The following is a 14,462-nucleotide window of genomic DNA, read 5'->3' as shown; positions in this document are numbered from 1 at the left end:
GGTGGAATAGGGAGGGGGTAATCCACTTCTGGACATCAGTAGAAAATAATCCATCCCAGGCCGCAAAAACTGTCCAGTCTCTAAATCAGGACTGAGTATTTTCAGAGATATTAAGGAATCAAATAATAGTGTGTTCTTCAGATTCAAAGATTCCTTATCTCTGTTTCATCACCTCTCCTGGAAACATGGAGAACATCTGAAAGCAATGTGTCTTTCATTGTAAAGATACGTGGGATTTAATCTACTTTCTAGTTAGGACTTCAAATGAGCAAAGAAAACAGGACACCACAATTCGATAAAGAATTATTTTTTATTATCATTATGCACAATTTACTAATGCACACTTTCACCTGATTGTCAATAAAGAAAAGATGAAGTATTTCATTAGAGAACCAATGTTTTTCAAAGTTACCAATATTGTAAATTCTCTGTGGCTGCCATACTGTTAACACATGGAAAAAAATCTTTCCCAACACTCTTGTTGCCATTCAGTTTTAAAAATGCTTAAAAAAACAGACTGAATAGAGCCAAGACTTGATGAAAGAAGAGAGTTTGTTTTGAAAAGTAGGTCTGTAAGATGTATTCTAGCTTCACATAATACGCTCTATCCTGAAAGCCAGAAATAAATAAAGATGGGAGCAGCTCTGCTGTGATAACATGTATTATATTAGAAAATTATTCTGACTTTGTCAGTGTGAACAAGTCATAATGAAAGGTGACCACTATTTCACTAAGACCAATTACATAACAAGGAATTTGTATACCAAATTTCAAGACAATTGGAAATGCTGTTTCTGAGAAGATTGTTTGACCAAAGAAGTACAAGTATGTAAATTTTACCATCATTTGAACAAATTTTCTTTATGTGACCCCTGGGAACTAGCCTACCAAATTTCAAATTAATATGAGGATTGGCGTATGGAAAGATTCTCTGACTAAAAAAATACAAAACATTTCCCTTCAATTAAATGACTTGGACAAATGGACTTAGCTGACCCAAAAAATTATGAGAGAAATGAAATACATAATGCTTATTAGGGCCACAATGTGGAAGATGGAAACATACATTTTAATTCAAAACGGAGTTTATCTCATCCCTAGGTTGACTAGGTATACATTATTGCAAACTTTCATTAACCCTACAACCAATCACAGGGCCATTATTCATTTATCAAACTTATTTCAGACTATTTAAAAAGAATCTATTCACATGCAAATGATTAACATAAACAATACAGGCACCCTTACGATTTAAATTACCTGTACACATTGTACAGATTGTAGTATTGTTATAAAAACAATCATACATTTAAACAAAATATATTTACACTAATGGATTTTTAGTGTTTCATTGTGTTTTGAGCCAGTTAAGTACATGGTCAACTTGTATCAATGTTAAGTTACAACTGCGTTTCTTGTCAATTTACTTTTCTTTACTAGAGTGTAATACAATGATGGAATGATGCTGTTACATTAACAAACTTTATGTAAGCCAAAGGTAATATCCTGTTAGCTACTGAATTAATATTATATGACTACCCAGTGTCAGCCTTCGACAGGAAAGCAGTTGAAAATGTTCATGCAAGAATACTCATCATAACCTGCAATACTCTACAGAATACGTTCACATTGAACAATTAGTCAAGAATTGTTCTGTGGAGTATCTCATCAACAACTTGTTTTCTGAATTTAGTGACATCTTCCTGAAAGAAATCAAAAACAATAATTTATATGAATAATTAAAGTATGCATTTTTGAACAAAGGTCACTGAACTAATGAGCCAACATCACACAAAAATCCATTTGTGCAATTAAGGCGACGTTGGTCTTTTACCAACAAACTTCTAAGTAATATTTTTTACGAAAGATGACATGAAAACAAAAGGCAGAGAATTTTAAGTTTACTATGATTGCTATAGTTTACTTGCCAGGTGAAGTGGTACATGTTTTGGGTAGAAAACCTCACGTTTGGTATTAATGAAACAAATCATGAATTTCAAAACCTTGACACTACTTCATGAAATTTACCATCTCATTTGTGAAGTTTGTATGTGGAGGGGCCATGGAAAAAACAAATTTGTTTTGCGTTGTCTATCATCCTGAATTAAATGGCAGGGGTTGAAAGACTGACATTTTAAAACAAAGTGATGAAATTCATTAAACAAACTTGAAATGACAGTTTTTCAATATTTGACAGCTTTACTGTGTAACAACATAGCCCTTTTGCTACTACTAAAATAATATTATGTCAAAAGTTCACAAAATTTAACCCGGCCTGATAGGAGTTACAGTTTTTTAAATGTTGAAAACTGGGGATATAGTAGCCAGGAAATCGGGTGTTTTACAGAAATCACACTTTTTCCTTAGCAAACTTTGGTTTTATTAAGTGTACTCTGACAGTATAATTTGTTTTCACATGTGCATATACCGGTACATTAGCGTTTTTGATATTGGCCATGGCAGTATTGGAATTTCTGTCCAGAATAAGTGGAACTTATTGGTCCGATGACTAACATATATTTTAAGTCACAATAATTGAGGCTTGAAAATATCCATAAGCCCATTTTGACACTTACTTGAGTAAAGTTTAGAGAGGCATTCCTTGATATTTGTCTTGCAAATAGACAAATAAATACTCCACAATCATACGTATTCCTTTGCTGTGGAACGTTTTGTTGACAGATCAACTTCCACTCCAGGTATCGTTTTTTCTGTCTTGTTCACTCTTTCTTGAAATACTCCCTTAAGGTTAAACAATACACACAAATAAAATAATTAATAAAATGTGAAAAGCTTTCATCGTCATGTTTGTACCACTTACTTTTTAAGTTTGCCAACTGAGTGAGAATTATTGATTTCAATGGACATCATTGTAAGTATATGTGGAATCATTAGAGGAATTATCCAAATTGTTCTTGAGTGGTCGCAGTCTATGAAAATATGACTATATGGAGAATTTCACAAGATTTCTGGGCAAAACAAGTACTTGCTAGAGAAAAAGGGAAAGACATAACGCGAGTGGAATCACTATCCATATCTAGCACAGGCCTCTTTGGTTAATATCATCAATGAAGAATACTCATTTAATGTTTCATCAATAATATTGAAATAATCAATGATGTCAACCTATGTTGCTGTTTAGTTGCACTGTGTGCTATAAAATAGTTTTATCTATCTTGATAATTTATTATTTTTTTTTTTGATAGCCAATAGTTTTATTATGTGGATATAATAACACTTGCCTTAGATTTTCAAGATATCCTATTCTGGAAATGGTACCTTGTAACATGGAATCATAGCATGTTATTGTTCTGTGGTCGATGTTCATCACCTGTCACAAAACAAAACATGGAAATTGTAATAGCATAGAGAATTATGTTATGTGGATTATGTTGACAGTCGAAATTCGTCGAAACTCACAAGACTTAGGCTTAATAAGCGGCCCGAAACTGCCGATCACACTTGGTGGGTAATTTGTGACCCAGCGTGACCTCCACTTTATTAATGATGTAATCTGGTCGATGATTGGCCAAATGCCGGAAACATTATCATAATGAGTCTCCATTTTGGAAATGACCACAGGGCCTGGCGAGAATTATTAGTGTAGCAGTTATGAATATGATCAATAAATGTCTTGTATTAAACTATTTTTCCTTATACAAGCCTTACCTGTGTCCAGTGTGTGCCTATTACTTTACGCTAGCTATCCCTGTATAGTATTTCAAAGAAAACAGTCTATATCTGTTAATTGCCCTCCCTAATCCCCTTCATTAATTTGTTCTGCCGATCACTGACGCGAGGGCTTATCGCCCTGACCAAATAACTCGTTAGCAGCTCATAAGGTAGTCCGTCTACTACCTTATGAGCTGCTAACGAGTTATTTGGTCAGGGCGATAAGCCCTCGCGTCAGTGATCGGCAGAACAAATTAATGAAGGGGATTAGGGAGGGCAATAAACAGATATAAACTGTTTTACTTTGAAATACTATACACAGGTAAGGCTTGTATAAGGAAAAATAGTTTAATACAAGACATTTATTGATCATATTCATAACTGCTACACTAATAATTCTCGCCAGGCCCTGTGGAAATGACCCGGACTGGTAACGCATCGTGCAATGATCTCTCTCCTTGTTTAATTTCGTGACCTCTGATGTAGGCGTTCATCATCCTTTTCGTGAATGAAATGTTCAATGACCGGACGTTGAATCTGGACCTCTATGGTGACAGATGTACTGATATGGTAGTGACCTTTCTCCCTGATTGTCTACTTGATGCATACCAAAGGCATGACATTGGAGACTTTCTGGACAGAGACGCACTTCACTTTTAACGCTTTCCGTAGACACAGAGATGTTGACGCTCTGAGACCGTGACGTACTGACCTCATTGAGAAGCCCGGTCTGATTGACCGTGGTGGACCACGTCTTTGTACTAATAGGCCGACCTCTCTAGATATTGTAATCATGTACAAGTATCGTGATTAACTTAATTTAAGCGAATCATGGATTTGGTGTGCCACTCGCCAGTATTATACGAACAACCAGGAATAGCACCGACTACAACGAACAATATACGTACCGAAACGTCACAAACCCACATTAGTCGCGAGTCAGAGAATAATTTCCGCTCCGCGGACCTCCGCAAAATACAACTTTTCAAAATTTGTGGGTAGCGCCGAGCTGTTGCCGCAAAGGGGCGCGGAATTTACGATGATGCAAATCCAGCGACCACTTGACCAAGCTACATCATAGTACCTAACACTCTTGTCCAGTCTCAGTGTAAATACTTTATCTGAAAAGTTTATTCACAGAAAATTGGGTCACGTCTATATTTCATGTAATAAATATACACCCCCAATTCGGATTCCTGACTGGACTCTTACGGTTGCATTGCCGACGAGCGATTTCCCGTGTAGGGACTCGACCGTATCCCTCGGAGTGTATACAGTACAGTAAAGTTGACTCGATCCATGCATATTATGACACGCTCTTCCACTCACCCAATACGCTGAAACTGTAGCACCAGCCATACGGATATCGCGCGTTCGACAGGCACCCGTGTCCGGATGCACTCATTCTCCCTTTAATATATCTGCGGATCACATCACGTGTGAACTACGTGCCGTGTCTAGGCCCAGACTCCACTGAGTAATTTTGTCCTGTTTCATGGGGTTCATTGTCATTACTTTTTAAATCTTGTATATATGATGCCTGTGAATATACTGAACGACTAAACATGAATAAAAATTAATGTACTTTGCTTCTGACGTAGTACGCATTTGTTTCATAAGTGTTCCTTGGCCTATCGTTCGACCCCTTTGCAAATGTACCAAAAGTGAAAAGGTTCAACAAGGTTGGTCCGTTACGTTGGCACACGGCTTTTTCAGTGATAACAAATTTAAATGATGAAAATTCTGTATGTCCTTTCAGCAGAAGTATACGTGAGCGAAGTCGTGGATAGAAGTCGGTGATCGTATCTCATCGATTTAGCATTAGGTAGACCTACCCCGAGTAAAACCTTTGGGATTATGTCTATTTTGAACTATGTTTTCGTAATACATTTCGTTTACCCATGGAGCTAAAAAATGATTTCATGTGATTGTTTTCGTAAGTATCATGAGTAATCAGCACAACGTTGAAATTATGCAGGGCGTTCGTTTGCGTCAATCACACTCAGTTGATTCGTGACAATTATAAAGCCACGGTCACTCCACGAAAAACCGATATTAAGTTGGAGTGCAACACGAGGTTCGATTTTTCTTTAGCACACTTTCGAAACGAACTAGCTACGATTTTCCATCGTCGTAAGAGCTTGATTTTTGCGTAGGTCAGCGGAGCGGAAATCATTGCTCTGGCTCGCGAGAATGAGATTTTCGTCATTGGGCCTAAACAGCAAAATCTAACGAGGAACTGTAGACTATTGAAAACTGACCTCGAGGTATCGGTTTACTCGCGGCTTCTTCCGTCACAGCGAGGTCAAAACTAATTTTTGAAGTTCGGATTTTGTCACCCACTTCTCCAACATTCAAAGTTTAGTATACATGAATGACTTAACTTTTAGTCCGGTTTTTTCGTCTCATAATATGAATATTATTCTCTCTCCTGTATCGTATACTGTCAAAGTTCACCTAGCTTAGTAAAGTCACCATGGATGTCTAGCATCCGTCATCTCCTCTCAATTACGTAACTTTGTGGCAAAGATACTTGCATTCATGTCTGTGTCCGGCGTTGCGTCGGGGTCATCAGTTAAGTTGCGGCAAGTTATTGGACGCTGCAACACCACTGTCATATGTTGCCAAATGGGCGAAAAATAGTCTCTGTTTCATTAATGCGATGTAGCAACATGCAGGTGAAAAATTAAGTAGCAACTCAACTGGGTATAAATATAACTCATACGACAGTATATCGACGCTGCATTTCCACTCGATCGGTGTTCTCACTGACTGTTTATATAATTGGCATACGCGACGGTGGAGGGAATCGCTATTATGGTTCACTCGGCCATGAAATATAATCGTGTCAAATGTGACTTGAGACCTCGATTTTGATATCGACACAGGCGATAATGGAATACTCTAAATCCTTTTTGTGTAAACAGTGACCATGGTGTAACAGATAGTGTTTACCGCTGGCCATCCTTTACACAAGAATTAAAAAACTCCCGACGGTCCTGTATCTTTCCATAAACATGCAGCCATTATCACAGGAGAAAGGTAAAGTTCAAAAGTATATACATTGCGTAAACTGAAGTCCACGCAATATTTTCAGGGTTGGTTTTAGAGTATGAAGAACTGTAGATACACCTTTGTGTGAACTTCGAAAAGGCGAAAAAGGCGACAAAGTGAGCTTTGAAAAACGCCCACAACGTGCAACGTTAGCAGCCAACATACACACACACCCACCGCACTGGTATGTGGAATAATAAAGGTTGATAAATAAAGGCATGATTTTAGCAGTTGCTGCTTACGGCGTAACACGGACTCTTTAAACTCAGAACAGATTCCTGGCATTGATAAGATGGATTATCTGTATCTAATGCACCTGGACAGATTATACTAAATTATATTTTATAAACTAATTGCAGATTCCTTGGATCGATAAGGTGCATATTTATCTTATCTGATCAACCAGGAATTTATACTAAATTATATTTCTAAATCCTGGGATCGATAAGATGCATTATCTTTATCGGATCAACCAGGAATTTATACTAAATTATATTTCTAAATCCTGGATCGATAAGATGCATTATCTTTATCGTATCACCAGAAATTTATACTAAATTATATTTCTTAATCCTGGGATCGATAAGATGCATTATCTTTATCTGATCAACAAGGAAATTTTATACTAAATTATATTTCTAAATCCTGGGATCGATAAGATGCATTATCTTTATCTGATCAACCAGGAATTTATACTAAATTATATTTCTAAATCCTGGGATCGATAAGATGCATTATCTTTATCTGATCAACCAGGAATTTATACTAAATTATATTTCTAAATCCTGGGATCGATAAGATGCATTATCTTTATCTGATCAACCAGGAATTTATACTAAATTATATTTCTAAATCCTGGGATCGATAAGATGCATTATCTTTATCTGATCAACCAGGAATTTATACTAAATTATATTTCTAAATCCTGGGATCGATAAGATGCATTATCTTTATCTGATCAACCAGGAAAGTTCATACTAATGGTATATTTTAATTCCTGTCATCGATAAGACGGACTTTCTGTATTTCACACCAGAAAATTTTACACCAAATTTTTTATATAAATTAAATACATATTCCTGGCGTCCTGATATGGTTGATTATCTTTATAATGTCCTGGTCGGCAGATATTTCTCGCAAATATTTCAATTTTGTGTAAGCTTGTTGAATCTGATTTTAATCCCATCAAATCATATAGGCTTCAACGTTTATTCACGGTCCCTCTATCATTTAGTTTAGTTGATAAAGGACATAAAATGATACTGTTCAATGCCTGGCCGGCAACATGAAATGGATAATGGCTGGTGACTTTGCAGACTAGAACGTCCGATAAGAAGTTCCAAAGGTGACTGAACTTTTTGGATAGGCCACAATTGTCCTTTGCTTGGCAAGGATTACACGGTTTAGTATTACTTAAATAACCTAGTCTCTACATGTAATGTCGTATAGACGCGAGAGTACATGTATGATTTGTGCTGTCTTTTGCGAGCGGTTTGTTTTTTGCATGGTCGTTTGTGACGGGGACTGTAAAGGCATCGTTAAAACGTAGCAATTAGGCGGAAAACAAGGTATGTCTGACAGTGACTACTTATATTAAAATTACCACCTTATCACACGTTGATTTTTCACTTTATCTTTTACTAAATCAAGTACGCGGATAAATGTCGTTATTACGAGATGTCAAACCACGGTCCCTCAACGTCTGGCGTTCTCCTGCGGTAATGATTTTCAACTAGTGTAGGACTACTCATTTGCGTTTCAACCGAAATCTTGGAAGCGCAGTGTAGACGGCATATAGATTATATGGTACGATGATCGAGTGAGGTCCTATATTAATTTTCAACACCTGTATGTCTACTGCGCATGAACAGCAGAATCGTAATGTTTAAGCATGGAGGTAAACAAGAACTTTCTTTTATCTCCATTGTTTAAGTATCTTGGTTATAATGAAAAGCATTGAAGGAGTTTATTATCAAAAAAGTGATATGCCAAACTGCCATTCCTGTACATCTTAACATTGTCGCCATGAGCGCTAGCGTTATCATTCTACAGTGGTAACAAATTTTACGCCATACAAAGTCAGAATTTTAATTTGACATGCCCGTTTTCGCTTGAGTCATAGTGCTTGGGCGAACGCCTACTTCTTAGGTAATGTAAAAAACAGCTTTGTATACATTTTTGTTTACGAAACAAGTTTAGCTCAAAGGTTTCTCTATCTGATCTAAGGCTGGGATTTTTTATTATATTACGTCTGCCCAATGAGTCTGTATAGTGTCACTATGCATCGAGTAGAACTCTCCATACATATCTCTATGGTGTCAGACATCGTCCGCTCACACGGGTCTGTTTCTTCGACCACTCTCTCCCAAACCAATCATTTTGGGTAGCATCAATCTGCCCGGACAAGAGACCTTGGTATGCGAAGATAAGTGCCAGAGTGCCCATATCGATTCCATCTGTTGTTACCGATAGACATATCAGCCATCCAAATTAGCGGGCAACTGATAGGAAACTTATGTAACTGATCGTCTTCAGATGAGAAGCAACAAGTCATTGTTGATGACACAGTCCCCACTTGTTAATGGTACTTTGATTACATGTCCTCAGAGAGGATAGAGTCCTCTTCATTAATTAGGTCTGTGATAAAATACTTTGATACAGATGGCACTCAATGGCCAAGAATGAGTTCTATGGTGATGAAAACATAAAACCGAAGTAGGCCACCATCCTAAAGTTCATAAAATGAGTCTACTAGGAATTAATCAACAGGATGTTGCAAAACATTTTTGCATACAATCCTAACACTTAACAGATTATCACTTGTACCATATTTCATAAAGTTTGATGCAGTATTTACAACACTATGAGATCAACATCTGTATCAAGTTTCATCACATTTGACGTTGTATTAATTTGTGGCTATATCACCCTAATTAGGAAAGTTCATTACTTATGCAATTACAAATTAATTAAAATGACACTGATAAATGTCTTTTTCAATGTTAAAACAATGTGAGCTTAACATCTGTACAAAGTTTCATGAATTTGATGCAGTATTTCTTGACATATCAGCCTATTTACGAAACTTCAATAATTGACATGTTACTGCTACATGACGTGAAACAATTGAGGAGCATATGTATGAAATTAGGTCAATGTCCTTGTACCAACTTTGAATGATACTGGTGGCAATATGTCTGAGTTATGGCTCTGTACATAAGAAAATTGTAACAAATTCACCGCCATGCAGCGATATTTGATCTTACTGTTTAAAAAATCAACAAGTATATGTACGACATAAGTCAATATACATGTACCAACTTTGAATAAGATCAGTTGAGACTTGCCAGAGTTATGGCTCTCGACATGAAACAACCATAACAAAATTGCTACCATGTGGCCATATTGGACCATCTCGTGAAACCAATCGACATACATATGTATAAATAAGTCAATGTCCTTGTACCAACTTTGAATAAATTTGCTTGATACATGTCTCAGTTATGGTTCCGGACATGAAAAAATCGGAAAAAATGCCCACACGGCGGCCATATTGGATTGTATCACAAAACAAATCAATGTGCATATGTATGACATAGGTCGATGTCCCTGTACTAAGTTTAAATAAAATCGGTGAATAAAATCAGTTGAGACGTGCCCAAGTTTTGGCTAAGGACACGAAAAAATTGTAACCATATGGCTGCCATGCAGCCATATTGGATCATATCATGAAACAAATTGACGTACATATGTATGACATAAGTCAATGTCCTTGTACCAACTTTGAATAAAATCGGTTGAGATATGCCTGACTTATGGCTCCGTACATGAAAAAATCGTTAGAAATGGCTGCCTGGCGGCCATATTGGATTGTATCACAAAACAATATGACGTGCATATCTATGACATTGTTCAATGTCCTTGTACCAACTTTGAATAAAATCGGTTGAGATATGCCTGAGTTATGGCTCTGTACATGAAAAAATCGTTACAAAATGGCCGCCTGGTGGCCATATTGGATTGTATCACAAAACAAATTGACATGCATATCTATGACATTGGTCAATGTCCTTGTACCAACTTTGAATAAAATCGGTTGAGATATGCCTGACTTATGGCTCTGTACATGAAAAATCGTTACAAAATGGCCGCCTGGCGGCCATATTGGATTGTATCACAAAACAAATTGACGTGCATATCTATGACATTGGTCAATGTCCTTGTACCAACTTTGAATAAAATCGGTTGAAATATGTCTGAGTTATGGCTCTGTACATGAAAAATCGTTAGAAAAGGCCGCCTGGCGGCCATATTGGATCGTATCACAAAACAATTGACTTACATATCTATGACATTGGTCAATGTCCTTGTACTAACTTTGAATAAAATCGGTTGAAACTGTTTGAGTTATGGCTCTGTACATGAAAAAATCGTTACAAAATGGCCGCCTGGCGGCCATATTGGATTGTATCACAAAACAATTGACGTGCATATCTATGACATTAGTCAATGTCCTTGTACCAACTTTGAATAAAATCGGTTGAAACATGTCTGAGTTATGGCTCTGTACATGAAAAAATCGTAATAAAATGGCTGCCTGGCGGCCATATTGGATCGTATCACAAAACAAATTGACGTGCATCTGTATGACATATGAAGTAATTCTTGTACCAAGTTTGAATGAAATCGCTCCTTGCATCTCTGAGATATCTGCGTGAACGGACGGACGCACGCACACACGCACGCACGGACGCACACACGCACGGACACGACCAAACCTATAAGTCCCCCCGGACGGTGTCCGTGGGGACTAAAAATCGGGTTGAGTTTTACACATGACGTCTCAAAGAATATATCATATTACAGCGCGGAGAAGCTAACTAAGCACTTCAGTCAAGAGTCAACCCTGTCAAACTAAAAAAGGTCCGTGTCTGTAGAAGTTGAGACAATGTTTCGATCGAATTATGTTATTTTCGAATGTAGTTTTACCTGTAGTTTTGCCCACCTGGGCTTGTCCACAGAGTATGCATAAGTAATACGTACTTGTACTGAAAATCACTTTTATCAATAATTTAACGAGTTTTGTTTTCTACTGGAATGTCTCCCACGTTGCAGATATTTCATGATTACGGCTAAACACCTTATTCAGGGACCAGTGTTCAAGTGAACGATTATCAAGATAATTAAGACTGGCCTCTATTTTCCATTTTCTGAACAAATTCCGACCAAACTGTTCCAAGCACCTAAGTTTTTCGAATTTTCAGAGTTACAAATTTATCTTACGCGACATCGCTAAAATGTCATCTCTATGCTAATACATCATTTAAAAGGCAAAGCTTTAGTTTGAAATCTATCATTTCAAGCGTAACGGTAAGCGAATGTGCATGGATAAAATGATTTTCTAGTAAGACCAACGTTACAGAACTAACAAGTGCACCACATAAGTCTTTTGTATCATTTGTGAGACCGGGAGTCTACCCCGTCAACATCAAAGAGTAAACCCATGCTTCCCCATATCCGTCACTGCATGCACTGGCAGAAGTGAAATTATCCCAAGGAGATATCTTGTTTCTTCATGTAGGGTAAAATAAACAGTCTGGAAACGATACTTACAAGAAGAACATTACGCAAACAGCAGCTACTCGTATACACTGACTTAAATTTTCAAGTTTACAAGTTTAAATATACACCTACTTTTAAACATTCCTGCCATAGATATAATGGATTATCTTTATCAGATTCAACAGAAATTTTTAAAAAAAATTGAGTTTTTAGACATAAGAACAGATTCCAGTCATTGATAAGATGGATCATCTTAACCAGATACACCAGGAAATTTTATACTAACATATATTTCGTAAATTAAATACGGATTCCTGGGATCGATAAGATGCATTATCTTTATCTGATCAACCAGGAAATTTTATACTAATTATATTTCTAAATCCTGGGATCGATAAGATGCATTATCTTTATCTGATCAACCAGGAATTTATACTAAATTATATTTCTAAATCCTGGGATCGATAAGATGCGTTATCTTTATCTGATCAACCAGGAATTTATACTAAATTATATTTGTAAATCCTGGGATCGATAAGATGCATTATCTTTATCTAATCAACCAGGAATTTATACTAAATTATATTTCTAAATCCTGGGATCGATAAGATGCATTATCTTTATCTGATCAACCAGGAATTTATACTAAATTATATTTCTAAATCCTGGGATCGATAAGATGCATTATCTTTATCTGATCAACCAGGAATTTATACTAAGTTATATTTCTAAATCCTGGGATCGATAAGATGCGTTATCTTTAATCTGATCAACCAGGAATTTATACTAAGTTATATTTCTAAATCCTGGGATCGATAAGATGCATTATCTTTATCTGATCAACCAGGAATCTATACTAAATTATATTTCTAAATCCTGGATCGATAAGATGCATTATCTTTATCTAATCACCAGGAATCTATACTAAATTATATTTCTAAATCCTGGGATCGATAAGATGCATTATCTTATCTAATCAACCAGGAATCTATACTAAATTATATTTCTAAATCCTGGGATCGATAAGATGCATTATCTTCATCTAATCAACCAGGAAATTTTATACTACATTATATTTCTAAATCCTGGGATCGATAAGATGCATTATCTTTATCTAATCAACCAGGAATTTTATACTAAATTATATTTCTAAATCCTGGGATCGATAAGATGCATTATCTTTATCTAATCAACCAGGAATCTATACTAAATTATATTTCTAAATCCTGGGATCGATAAGATGCATTATCTTTATCTAATCAACCAGGAATCTATACTAAATTATATTTCTAAATCCTGGGATCGATAAGATGCATTATCTTTATCTAATCAACCAGGAAATTTTATACTAAATTATATTTCTAAATCCTGGGATCGATAAGATGCATTATCTTTATCTAATCAACCAGGAAGTTTTATACTAAATTATATTTCTAAATCCTGGGATCGATAAGATGCATTATCTTTATCTAATCAACCAGGAATCTATACAAAATTATATTTCTAAATCCTGGGATCGATAAGATGCATTATCTTTATCTAATCAACCAGGAATTTTATACTAAATTATATTTCTAAATCCTGGGATCGATAAGATGCATTATCTTTATCTAATCAACCAGGAATCTATACTAAATTATATTTCTAAATCCTGGGATCGATAAGATGCATTATCTTTATCTAATCAACCAGGAATCTATACTAAATTATATTTCTAAATCCTGGGATCGATAAGATGCATTATCTTTATCTAATCAACCAGGAATTTTATACTAAATTATATTTCTAAATCCTGGGATCGATAAGATGCATTATCTTTATCTAATCAACCAGGAATCTATACTAAATTATATTTCTAAATCCTGGGATCGATAAGATGCGTTATCTTTATCTGATCAACCAGAATCTATACTAAATTATATTTCTAAATCCTGGATCGATAAGATGCATTATCTTTATCTAATCAACCAGAAATTTTATACTAAATTACATTTCTAAATCCTGGGATCGATAAGATGCGTTATCTTTATCTGATCAACCAGGAATCTATACTAAATTATATTTCTAAATCCTGGGATCGATAAGATGCATTATCTTTATCTAATCAACCAGGAAATTTTATACTAAATTATATTTCTAAATCCTGGGATCGATAAGATGCATTATCTTTATCT

General features: G+C 35.9%; 1 long non-coding RNA gene across 1 annotated transcript; it reads right to left on the bottom strand.

Annotated features, from left to right (window-relative positions):
- Window positions 1-291: 291 nt before the first annotated feature.
- LOC139120483 (uncharacterized) lies at window positions 292-3,570 on the bottom strand. The gene is made up of 3 exons (XR_011549106.1): window positions 3,239-3,570; window positions 2,577-2,738; window positions 292-1,703 (listed from the first exon to the last, which is right to left on the bottom strand). It is a non-coding gene; the product is annotated as an uncharacterized lncRNA (long non-coding RNA).
- Between the last annotated feature and the right edge of the window lie 10,892 nt (window positions 3,571-14,462).

This window comes from Ptychodera flava, chromosome 20 (genome assembly GCF_041260155.1).
Source record: "Ptychodera flava strain L36383 chromosome 20, AS_Pfla_20210202, whole genome shotgun sequence".
NCBI classification, from domain to species: Eukaryota; Metazoa; Hemichordata; class Enteropneusta; family Ptychoderidae; genus Ptychodera; species Ptychodera flava.
Note: the sequence above shows the minus strand (reverse complement) of the source record. Positions and strands in the feature narration are given on the sequence as shown.